The 9,951-nt window shown below is 40.4% G+C and overlaps 1 long non-coding RNA gene across 1 annotated transcript; it reads right to left on the bottom strand.

Moving 5' to 3' along the window:
* Positions 1 to 591: 591 nt before the first annotated feature.
* LOC311009332 lies at positions 592 to 3,107 on the bottom strand. The gene is made up of 4 exons (XR_014596638.1): positions 3,020 to 3,107; positions 1,403 to 1,462; positions 813 to 1,168; positions 592 to 722 (listed from the first exon to the last, which is right to left on the bottom strand). It is a non-coding gene; the product is annotated as an uncharacterized lncRNA (long non-coding RNA).
* Between the last annotated feature and the right edge of the window lie 6,844 nt (positions 3,108 to 9,951).

Below are 9,951 nucleotides of genomic sequence, written 5' to 3'. Positions count from 1 at the left end.
GTTGTAGGTGCTGAAGTCGTGGGTGCGGCTGTTATAGGTGTTACAGTCGTTGGTGCAGCTGTTGTATTGGCTACAGTCGTGGGTGCGGCTGTTGTAGGTGCTGCAGTCGTAGGTGCAGCTGTTGTAGGTGCTGCAGTAGTGGGTGCGGCTGTTGTAGGTGCTGCAGTCGTGGGTGCAGCTGTTGTATTGGCTACAGTCATGGGTGCGGCTGGTGTAGGTGCTGCAGTCGTGGGTGCAGCTGTTGTAGGTGCTGCAGTCGTGGGTGCGGCTGTTGTAGGTGCTGCAGTCGTGGGTGCACCTGTTGTATTGGCTACAGTCATGGGTGCGGCTGGTGTAGGTGCTGCAGTCCTGGGTGCAGCTGTTGGAGGTGCTACAGTCATTGGTGCGGCTGTTGTAGGTGCTGCAGTCGTGGGTGCTGCTGTTGTAGGTGCTGCAGTCGTGGGTGCAGCTGTTGTAGGTGCTGCAGTAGTGGGTGCGGCAGTTGTAGGTGCTGCAGTCGTGGGTGCAGCTGTTGTATTGGCTACAGTCGTGGGTGCGGCTGTTGCAGGTGCAGCTGTTTTTCGTGCAGCTGTTGTAGGTGCAGCTGTTGTTGGTGCTGCAGTCGTGGGTGCTGCAGTCGTAGGTGCTACAGTCGTGGGTGCGGCTGTTGTAGGTGCTGCAGTCGTGGGTGCAGCTGTTGTAGGTGCAGCTGTTGCTGGACTGCAGAAGTGAATGACATCATACTATAGGGAGGAAGCAAATAAAATCATATAAAGAACAAAACATTATTTTCCAAATAAAATTACAATGTAAAAACAGTAAACACTACCCACTCCTATGAATTGTATTGTAAGATTCTTGAATTGTGTGCTGTTTCGATCATTGAGTTCTTCTACAAATGATTCTACAAGGATTGCTTGAAGAGTCACAACTCTTTGGGGAGCTGCAGTGGTAGGTGCGGCTGTCGTGGGTGCTGCTGTCATGGGTGCAGCTGTCGTAGGTGCTGCTGTTGTGGGTGCAGCTGTCGTAGGTGCTGCTGTTGTGGGTGCAGCTGTCGTAGGTGCAGCTGTTGTAGGTGCTGCAGTCGTCGGTGCAGCTGTTGTCGGTGCAGCTGTTGTGGGTGCTGCAGTCTTGGGTGTAACAGTTGTTGGTCCTGTTGTAGTTTGTGCTGCTGTTGTAGTTGCTGTTACTAAATAGATCCAAAACATTTCAAATGACTATCAAAACACAGGTCACACAGGTTTTGCCTTCACCTCACAGGTCTTCTAGAGGTAATAATAAAATGACTTAGAGTATGCATAAGAAACATTGTTCGGGTGTTGTCAAAAACTCCCACTTGAAGTGCAGTCTGGACCCTCCACCTTTTCCTTTATATTCCTTTGAGAACTTTCTTAATCACTCAGTTCAACATCACTCAGCTTACCTATAAGAATTAGGAAAAGGGATATGATCCGTCCAACAACCATCTTGGTTTCTTTTGAATCTGTAAAATCAAAGAATCCTTCACAAACACAGCATTTTGAAAGATTTTGTGCTACCATTACTACTTATCAGAATTATTACTTTTTAAGTACATAGGCCTCCAACAATTTACAACAAGTAAATGTTTTCTGTTTACGTCTGTCCCATTTTCTTTTGAAATTAAACAGATCGTATGAAACTATATTAACGTAACTTTGCAAACTATTTTCAAACTGCAAATGATTGTATTCATTATCAATTATTTCTAGTCTTTTTAAGTCCTGGCCTGTACAGCAAACATCCGAAGTGAAAGGGTTTGAAACAACTGTGACGATATGCAAAGTCTAAGTTCAAAGGGATTTTTCTGAATTGATTTTTGACTAACCTAATTTATAATGGAGAATTGTTTTTATTTGAGGAATATTCGCTAACAAAGTTCTGGTTAATTTGGTGACAAAGACATTTAAAAAATATATCTTTGCGATAAATGTCCCGATTAATATTATTATTATTTTTTTTATTTTTTTTTCATTTTGAAGTGGCATAATCAAGCAATGTTGGGTTTTCATCAGCAGTAAAAAAGCACAATATTCTCCCTTTCCTTTGCTCTCGCTCAGGAAGGGATTGGAACCATGTGGGAGGGAAATGATGTGGGACCTAAGTTTGATAAATCCGGATTGTGCACACCTCACTGAGATCCGAATTCAATTCGTGCCATGTGGTATGATCCAATACGAATGGGAACAAGAGCCAGTCTGAGAGTGCACAGACTTTACAGTCAGTGCGCCCCAGCATGATGAATGTGAGTAAAGTTGCATTGAAAAGACAAGAGTAACCATGGTCTAAGACACAATATCAGTTATACGGTTTGGTCTCAAGACAGACATGAGACTGCTGCAAGTGACCTGACATGAAGACTCCTATGTTGCATCAAAACTGTTATTTGTTGTGGCCAAAGAATACAATAGAAATGTAGCAAAAGAAAAAAGAAAGTATTTTTGTATTGTTAGATAAAAGATTGCATTTTCAAACATTTTAAATAAAAAGTTTGTAAAATATTTTATTAAATAATATCATATAGTTATGGAGAAGCTTGAAAGCAATCTCAGTGTGAAATGTATTTTACATTGTATGTTAATGCAGATATACTCTTTGGCTGAAACAGAAATTATTCATACATCCACCTGTTTATCATAGAAAACCAGATATTTTATCTCGGACAAAGATATATAAAATATATTTACACGTTTACTGAATGAAGAGACCACCCGTTAACAACTTAACAATCAATCAGTACAATTGTGAAAGCCCTATTAGCCAAATGACCTGCAAACCCTGACCTCTGCCCTCACTGTGGAGAAGGACAAGCAAAAAGAGCTTCCTCTATGAACCAATATGTTATTACATTGATTTTTTTTTATTGTTAAAGAATGGATGCAATTAAAGATGAGCCTTACAATAAACGAATAAAGAGATTTAATTGAAAAAAAAATCTAAAATAAAAAAACTCAATATAGTGAAACATATTTTACATTTGAATAAAAATACCTACAGAATGTTGATGCCAAGATGTACTTACCCCAAGCAATAGTCAGGAATTATAAATAACGTGTCTTAGATTTGCATTGTTTTAAAACGTATTCTGAAGCTCCTTATGTTCTTCTATCTTGGTCTAGTCAGATGCTGTTTGTCCAGGTGTTATATAGCAGCAAAGTATGAGGAGGAAAGGAAAGGAAAACAAAAAAACAAAAGAAACTGCTCACACAATCTTCAGGTTCATCACTTTTTTGTTGTCTATGCATTCCACTCAAGTGAACTAACCAGATGTCATAATCTTAGAATCTATGCAGGTAGAGCTGCGAGATTATTGCCAAATCATATACTGGGCACTGCCACGCTGGCTATTGTCCTTGTTCTTATTAGTTGACCAGACCAGGGCACATTGGTGTGCCTGTAAATTATTGTTATCTCCTTCATTCAGAGTTCATTAAAAGTCATGTGAAATACATGATAGTGAAATAATACAAAGGTAAGACAACACAATTGTGTTTAAAACCATAATCCAAATTTAGTACTGACTCACCTTGTGTTCTGCTTGACATTCATAGATAATCAAATTGGTGGGGGTTACTTCAAAATACACACACTTTATGTGACTTCAACACAACTTCCTAAAGCATCTTATGTGGTCCAGGAAATTAAGATCATACATATTACACAGACATACAATATGACATATATTATAAATTATTCATTAATCTTACCCTAATAAGCAGACACTGGCTGTGGCTTTAGGGAGGGCTATTTGGGAGTATAGTCCTCAATACAAATTCCACACAAAGACAAAAGAAAAAATAAATAGTGACAGAGCATGACACAGCATCTATAGGCATGAGTAATTTCTTTATTTGAAGTGCTATTATTTGCAGTATATGAATCTGTGTTGCAGTCACTGTTTCTTCTGAGGAATTTGTCAGCGCTGATACATTATGCACCAATATGGAAGCACCAGACCCACAAAAGATGAATTTCCAACTCCATCCAAATGAGAAGTGCTAGGGTTTACCACCGAAGATTCTGAAGTTGGTTGGCTTGTGGCCATATCAGATGACAGAATGATTAAGTATATCTTTCATTGGCAGCAGCTATATTTTGACTTTGACACTCCCATGGTTTCCTTTTTACTCTTGAATCTAGATATTCTCACCCGTATCGAAGATAATCTATTTGACTCCTTGTTTGAAGGTCTTTGTTTGTTCCATTACGTGCGTGTGTCTGTGTGTGTGTGTGTGTGTGTGTGTATGTGTCCTTGAATGGATGAGTTCTTGAAATTCAACTGAACTCTGACACTGTAGTGGTCAAAGCATTCGTTGAGTTAATTGCAGGAATCTGAGTAGGTGGTGGACCAGTCCTGAGGTGGTACAGGCTTTATATCTTTACACAGTTATTAACATTAAAGTTCAAGATAGCTTCAGTGTCATTCATTTTCTTGTAAAAAAAAAAAGTTAGGAGAATTTGTTATTCATTTTCATGGCTATTTAAGTTCGAAGCACAATTTAACAGATTACTGTGACAATGTAATTCATGAGATCTGGTATGCATGTAAATGGTTAACGGACCTGCATTTATATGGTGCTTTTCTAGCTAATTAGCTACTCAATGCGCTTTACACTCTATTCAGTCACTCTTACCCGTTCACACACACATTCATGCTTCACTGATGGCAGAGGAGCCACCTGCACATCAGGAGCAAACACATTCATACACATTCACACGCCGATGGTACAGCCTTCGAGGGCAATTTGGGGTTCAATATCTCGCCCGATGACACTTCGGCATGTAGACCGGAGGAGATGGTACATGTCTGACGTTGCTTTCGATTCGGTCTACATGGAGTCTTGTCATGGAACAGTTGACTACAGTGTAGCTGACCCAACTGACAGCCAGTTGATACATAATTCATGTTAATACAATGAGGGGTTGTTGAACATATTGTATTTCTTATATTTGGAAATATATTTTACAGTTTAGTTTCACAAAGTACAAAATCAGCATTGATTTAATACAGTGGGTTAAAAGAAGATCATCTTGGTTTTGTTTTGTCACATTCCTCTGCTTGTTGCACCACAACAATCACCGTCAATGGATTGTCCTCATCACGAGTAGAATACAAAGGCAATGTGTTTGACACAGTGGGAGTGGTCAATCCCATTTTAGCATTGACCCAACCTGTTTTCAGATACAGTCACAAGGAAATATTTATCAGGTTCGTAAATCTAACTGCATCAAGGAAGTGTATTTTTCAGATAACACTTTTGCAACACAATGTTTTATAATGTCATGAAATATGTTTTCAAATTTTGTCATAACTATATGAACTTTTAAATGCTCTCTTTTTATGAGTTCATGCATATGACTTCTCCATTTCCCCCCCAAAAAAGCTGAGATTTTCCATTGAAGTTCATAGTCATTGCATTAAGTATATGGTATGCTGTTAGAAATGCATATTGGTCAAGCTCCCACACATTTTATAAATTAACTGCAAGCAGACAATTTACATGCAAATGGAAAATGTGTCCACTCTGTCATGGACAATTTCAAAGCAGAGTAAATACATTGTAATTACATAGTGATTATAAAATGTGCATTTTCAGAAAGGTATTTAGTCACTTTCTCAACAATATATTTTAGTAAATGGGAAAGGTATTTGGATAATAATGAAATTATGGCAAACTATTTGTTTCTCTATAAAATCTGCGAGAGTTGCACTTTCTTTTCTAAATAAAATCTAACAACAAAGATATAACCCTGTACGATGCACGTTATAACCATGATGTTTGATTGTTCACAAACTATCTTACTACAACCTGATGCTTCCTCAACTGTGCACAAACTACTACAGGTAGTGCAGGCGACGGCGTGCAGGTCACGTAGGTTCTATTGACGGAAGTAAGAGGGGGAGCGGAGTGATGATATTACTGCGCCGACGTCGAAGTGCTTCCAGTTGTTATTCCGCCATACTATATAGTTATCCTTGTTATCCGCTTAGAAAAATTGGCATGTTTCATTTTGTGTAACCAAACTTGGGTCGTGTAACTACTCACGTAACCGTATTTAAATAGGGACAACGTGGAAGTGCTTGGTCGCTTCTAACTTCACCCCCCTTTGGATCCTAAGGACAAGCTACATGCTAGCAAATTAGCGCTGCGCGGAGTGCGCGCAAGAGCCATTGAGTGCACGCACAGAGGAGAGGGAGGTATGTAGTACCTCGTCTAACATCAGAGCAGAACATAGTTCAGTATGGAAATGCGGTGGTGTTTTCCTTTAAGAGCGCTCCAAAGACGGTCTTAGCACTTAAGAGCTTCTTAACGAATCTGGGAAACGCGGCCAATTTCTTTGACTTGTAATAGCCTATAGCCTTTTTTGATACAAATTAAGTGATTAATGTGCATTGGAGGTCCTGAAAGAAAAACAAAACAACAGCGCTGTCCATGGTGCTGTTATCGACCCCTGAACCGACTAAGCCCTGATGCTCATGGCCCCACCCCCAGCCCCCACCTCTGCTGTAAAGGCTAATAAAATCATAGAAGGTCATATGACCGTTGTAGATAGAAGGAAAAAAATAGAAGGAAAAGACAAATTTGGGTTATCTGAGTGGTTAATTGTAATATCCATTACTAGTATGATCATGTTTTTATTTAAAATAGGGTCTGTGAATATAATTTCCTCATTTATTGATGCAGTCATTTGGGTACTTAATGATCAGTAAAACAAGATGCCTCGAGTCCATATTTATATTTCAAATTTCAAATTTATTAAGGGATAACCCCTTGAGATGCATCATCTCGTCTTCCAGGGGGTCCTATACATCAAAACAATCAGACAATACAATACAATACAATACAATACAGTCACATATACACAACACAAAACATACACTTAAAGTGTACACAACAGCTCCCAAATCCCTCCCGCCCACCCCACCATACCCCATCAGCCCATAACCCCATCACAAGGGCAAAAAAAGAAAAAGAAAAAACTAATAGCAACAGCAGGGGGTCTGAAACAAGGACATTAGTGAAGTCTTGAACAGATGGAAAGAAGTGACAGATCTAATAGATAGTGGTAAATTATTCCAGTCAGAGGGGGCTTTGTATTTAAAAGCACGTCTGCCAATTTCTTTTGAGGTTCTTGGGACAGAAAAAAACAGCTGATGCGAGTGTCTGACAGAGTAAGATGGTCGGTAGAGAACTAGATATTGTTTTAGGTAAAGTGGATAATTAAGGTGGACACATTTATAAATAAACTGAAGCCAATGAAATTGTCGCCTACTGTTAAGAGGAAGCCAGTCAAGGGTTTGATACATAATACAATGATGGGTCCTATAAGGACATCTTAAGACAAATCTACAAATACTGTTAAATGCAACATCAAGAGAGTGAAGGTATTTCTCTGCTGTGTTTTTGTATATAGTGTCAGCATAGTCCATTATTGGTAGTAGCAATTGGGTGGAGATTCTTTTCCTTACTTGAAGAGTGAAACAATTTATGGAGCGATAAAGTATACTAAGATTACGATTTATTCTATTTACAACAGATTCAATGTGTGGCTTGAATGTTAATGTACTGTCGATCCAAAGACCCAGGTATTTAAATGTGTCCACTTTTTCTAAGGGAGTACCATCATTAAAGCAGACAGACAGTTCAGCAGAGTGATGCGCCAATTTATGAGTGGTACCAAACAACATAAGACATGACTTCTTTTTGTTTAATAATAATCTGTTGTGGCTGAGCCAGTCCTGTACATTAATAAATTCAGACTGCAAGCATGTTTCCACTTCTAATATATTGGTGCTGGATGTATAAATAACTGTATCATCGGCATACAATTGGGTATGGCAGCCAGAGGAGGATAGAGGAAGATCATTAATAAATATAGAGAATAGAAGTGGCCCTAAAGATGACCCTTGCGGAACACCCCTTTCTATAATTAAATAATCAGATTGACTTCCTCCACAATTTACACATTGACGTCTATTATGTAAGTAGGAGTTGAACCACAGTAAGGCATGACGAGACAGTCCTATTGTATATAGTTTGTCCAGCAGCAGGTAATGATCTACAATGTCAAAAGCTTTGCTCAAATCTAAAAAGACTGCACCAGTGAATTTGTCACTGGTGCAGTCTTATGTTTCTTCAGTACCTATGGCTGATGGTTTGACTAATTTTAAATAAAATATTGCCCACCCCTGTGTTATTACAGTAACACTGGTGCACGTTGTGCGCAAATGATGCGCTGAGGTCCGGGTTGTTAGCGGAGCTGTCCATGGTGCTGATCGGCCTCCATGACGATGCGTCGCAACAGGGCTCTGGGTCAGAGAGGCTTATGTATTTGCCACTTTCTTTTATCTGGTCAAACATTCTGTACAGAGCGCTTGTTCAGAGCCTGTGGTTCTGGTATTAGGCAAAGTACCTGCCAGTCATGGTACCAACAGATGTCGTCCCGAAGACTTGGCCAGCGGAACTTGTTTATGCCATGGCGTTGCATACACTTAACTTTCACACTGTTCCCTTCTGCATCCATGATGATACCTGGGTATGCTTCATCGGGCGCATGGCGTCTGTCCGACTTCCCATTTGTCCGACTTCCCATTTCTCCGACCATACATTTCTTAATTTTTGCGTCCATTAGTCCGACTCTCTATTTCTCCGACTACCCAAAATTTCGACTTCCCATTTCTCCGATCATACATTTCTATATTTTTTTGTCCATTTGTCCGACCTCCCATTTCCCCGACATAAGTATGCCCGGCCCCGGTGTTACGACTCCCAGTAATTACGACAGTGTATTAGACCGACTAATCCGGCCCAGAAGCAGGATAGACTGAGATATCAACTTAATCTCCTGTATTTTGACGGCGCCACAGTGTAGTCAAAAGTGCGTGGGTCCTGCTCCTGTTCCTTTTATTTTTTAAGACATGTGCACAGATGTGATACAGTCAGTGAAAGCTTAATTAATAAACACAAAGTCTCGGCATCCGAAGGAGGAGATGCCTTGAACGGGAAGCAGACCGTGGTGGATTTCAATTACACACTGTTGCAACTTTAGAAAATTGTATCCAGGAAAAAAAAGACTTACAAACACGGACCAAAACGGCTCCATAATACGCGCAAAAATCCAAAAGAAACTAAAGTTAAAAAAAATAAAATAATAATCTCTGCATGACATTTTGTTCAGTGAAATCCACAGACAAGACGGCTGCAGAAGTGGGGCGTCAGTTTATTTTGAAAAGTGCTGGGGACAATAACCATATACTGGAGTTTGTTTTGAGGGGTGCTGGGTAGGCTGTTCCGTTAGTTTTGACTTTTGTTAACACTAGAGGTGACCCCGAATAGTCGTTGATTGGATTCGGAGGAGTCTCATTCACTGTTCATCAAATCATCGCAAAATGTGGTTATGAAAAAAAGACCGTACCATTCTGACTCCATAGAGGTACTCACTGCTGCTACATATAATGGCCGCGTTTCCCAGATTCGATCGTTCTTAAGGACTTAAGAAGGCTCTTAAGAAGGGTTCGGCTAAGAAGGAGCGCTAAGATACGGGTGTTTCCCAGACGCGTTCTTAACTGCCTTCTTAGGAGAACCTAAGATCAAGCCAAAGAAGCTTCTTAAGAAGCTCTTAGTGGGAGCTGTCCACCGCGGTGGTGCTGAAACTGAATCAATCGATGCCGGGCTAATCCATCACCCACCTCTTTATCAGCGCATAAGTCACACACAGCGCCCCGTGGTCCCCCCGACACAGGTGCAATTAGGCTACACATGTATCGGGTGCGGGTGGGTGTGTGGGGAGGGGGTTGTGTGTGTGCCAACAGGTGTATCCAAGTAGTAATCAAGCCCATTAGCGCATATATACCCCCGTGGATATAAGCACACACATGTGAGAATGGAAGAAAGCAGCAGCAAGCGAACCAAGCGGGCACCGGCGTTCACCGCGGAGGAGATGGGCGTAGTG

Source organism: Eutrigla gurnardus, assembly GCF_963514095.1.
Source record: "Eutrigla gurnardus genome assembly, chromosome: 23".
NCBI lineage: Eukaryota > Metazoa > Chordata > Actinopteri > Perciformes > Triglidae > Eutrigla > Eutrigla gurnardus.
The sequence above is the reverse complement of the archived record's forward strand: the minus strand, read 5'-3'. Positions and strand labels throughout refer to the sequence as shown.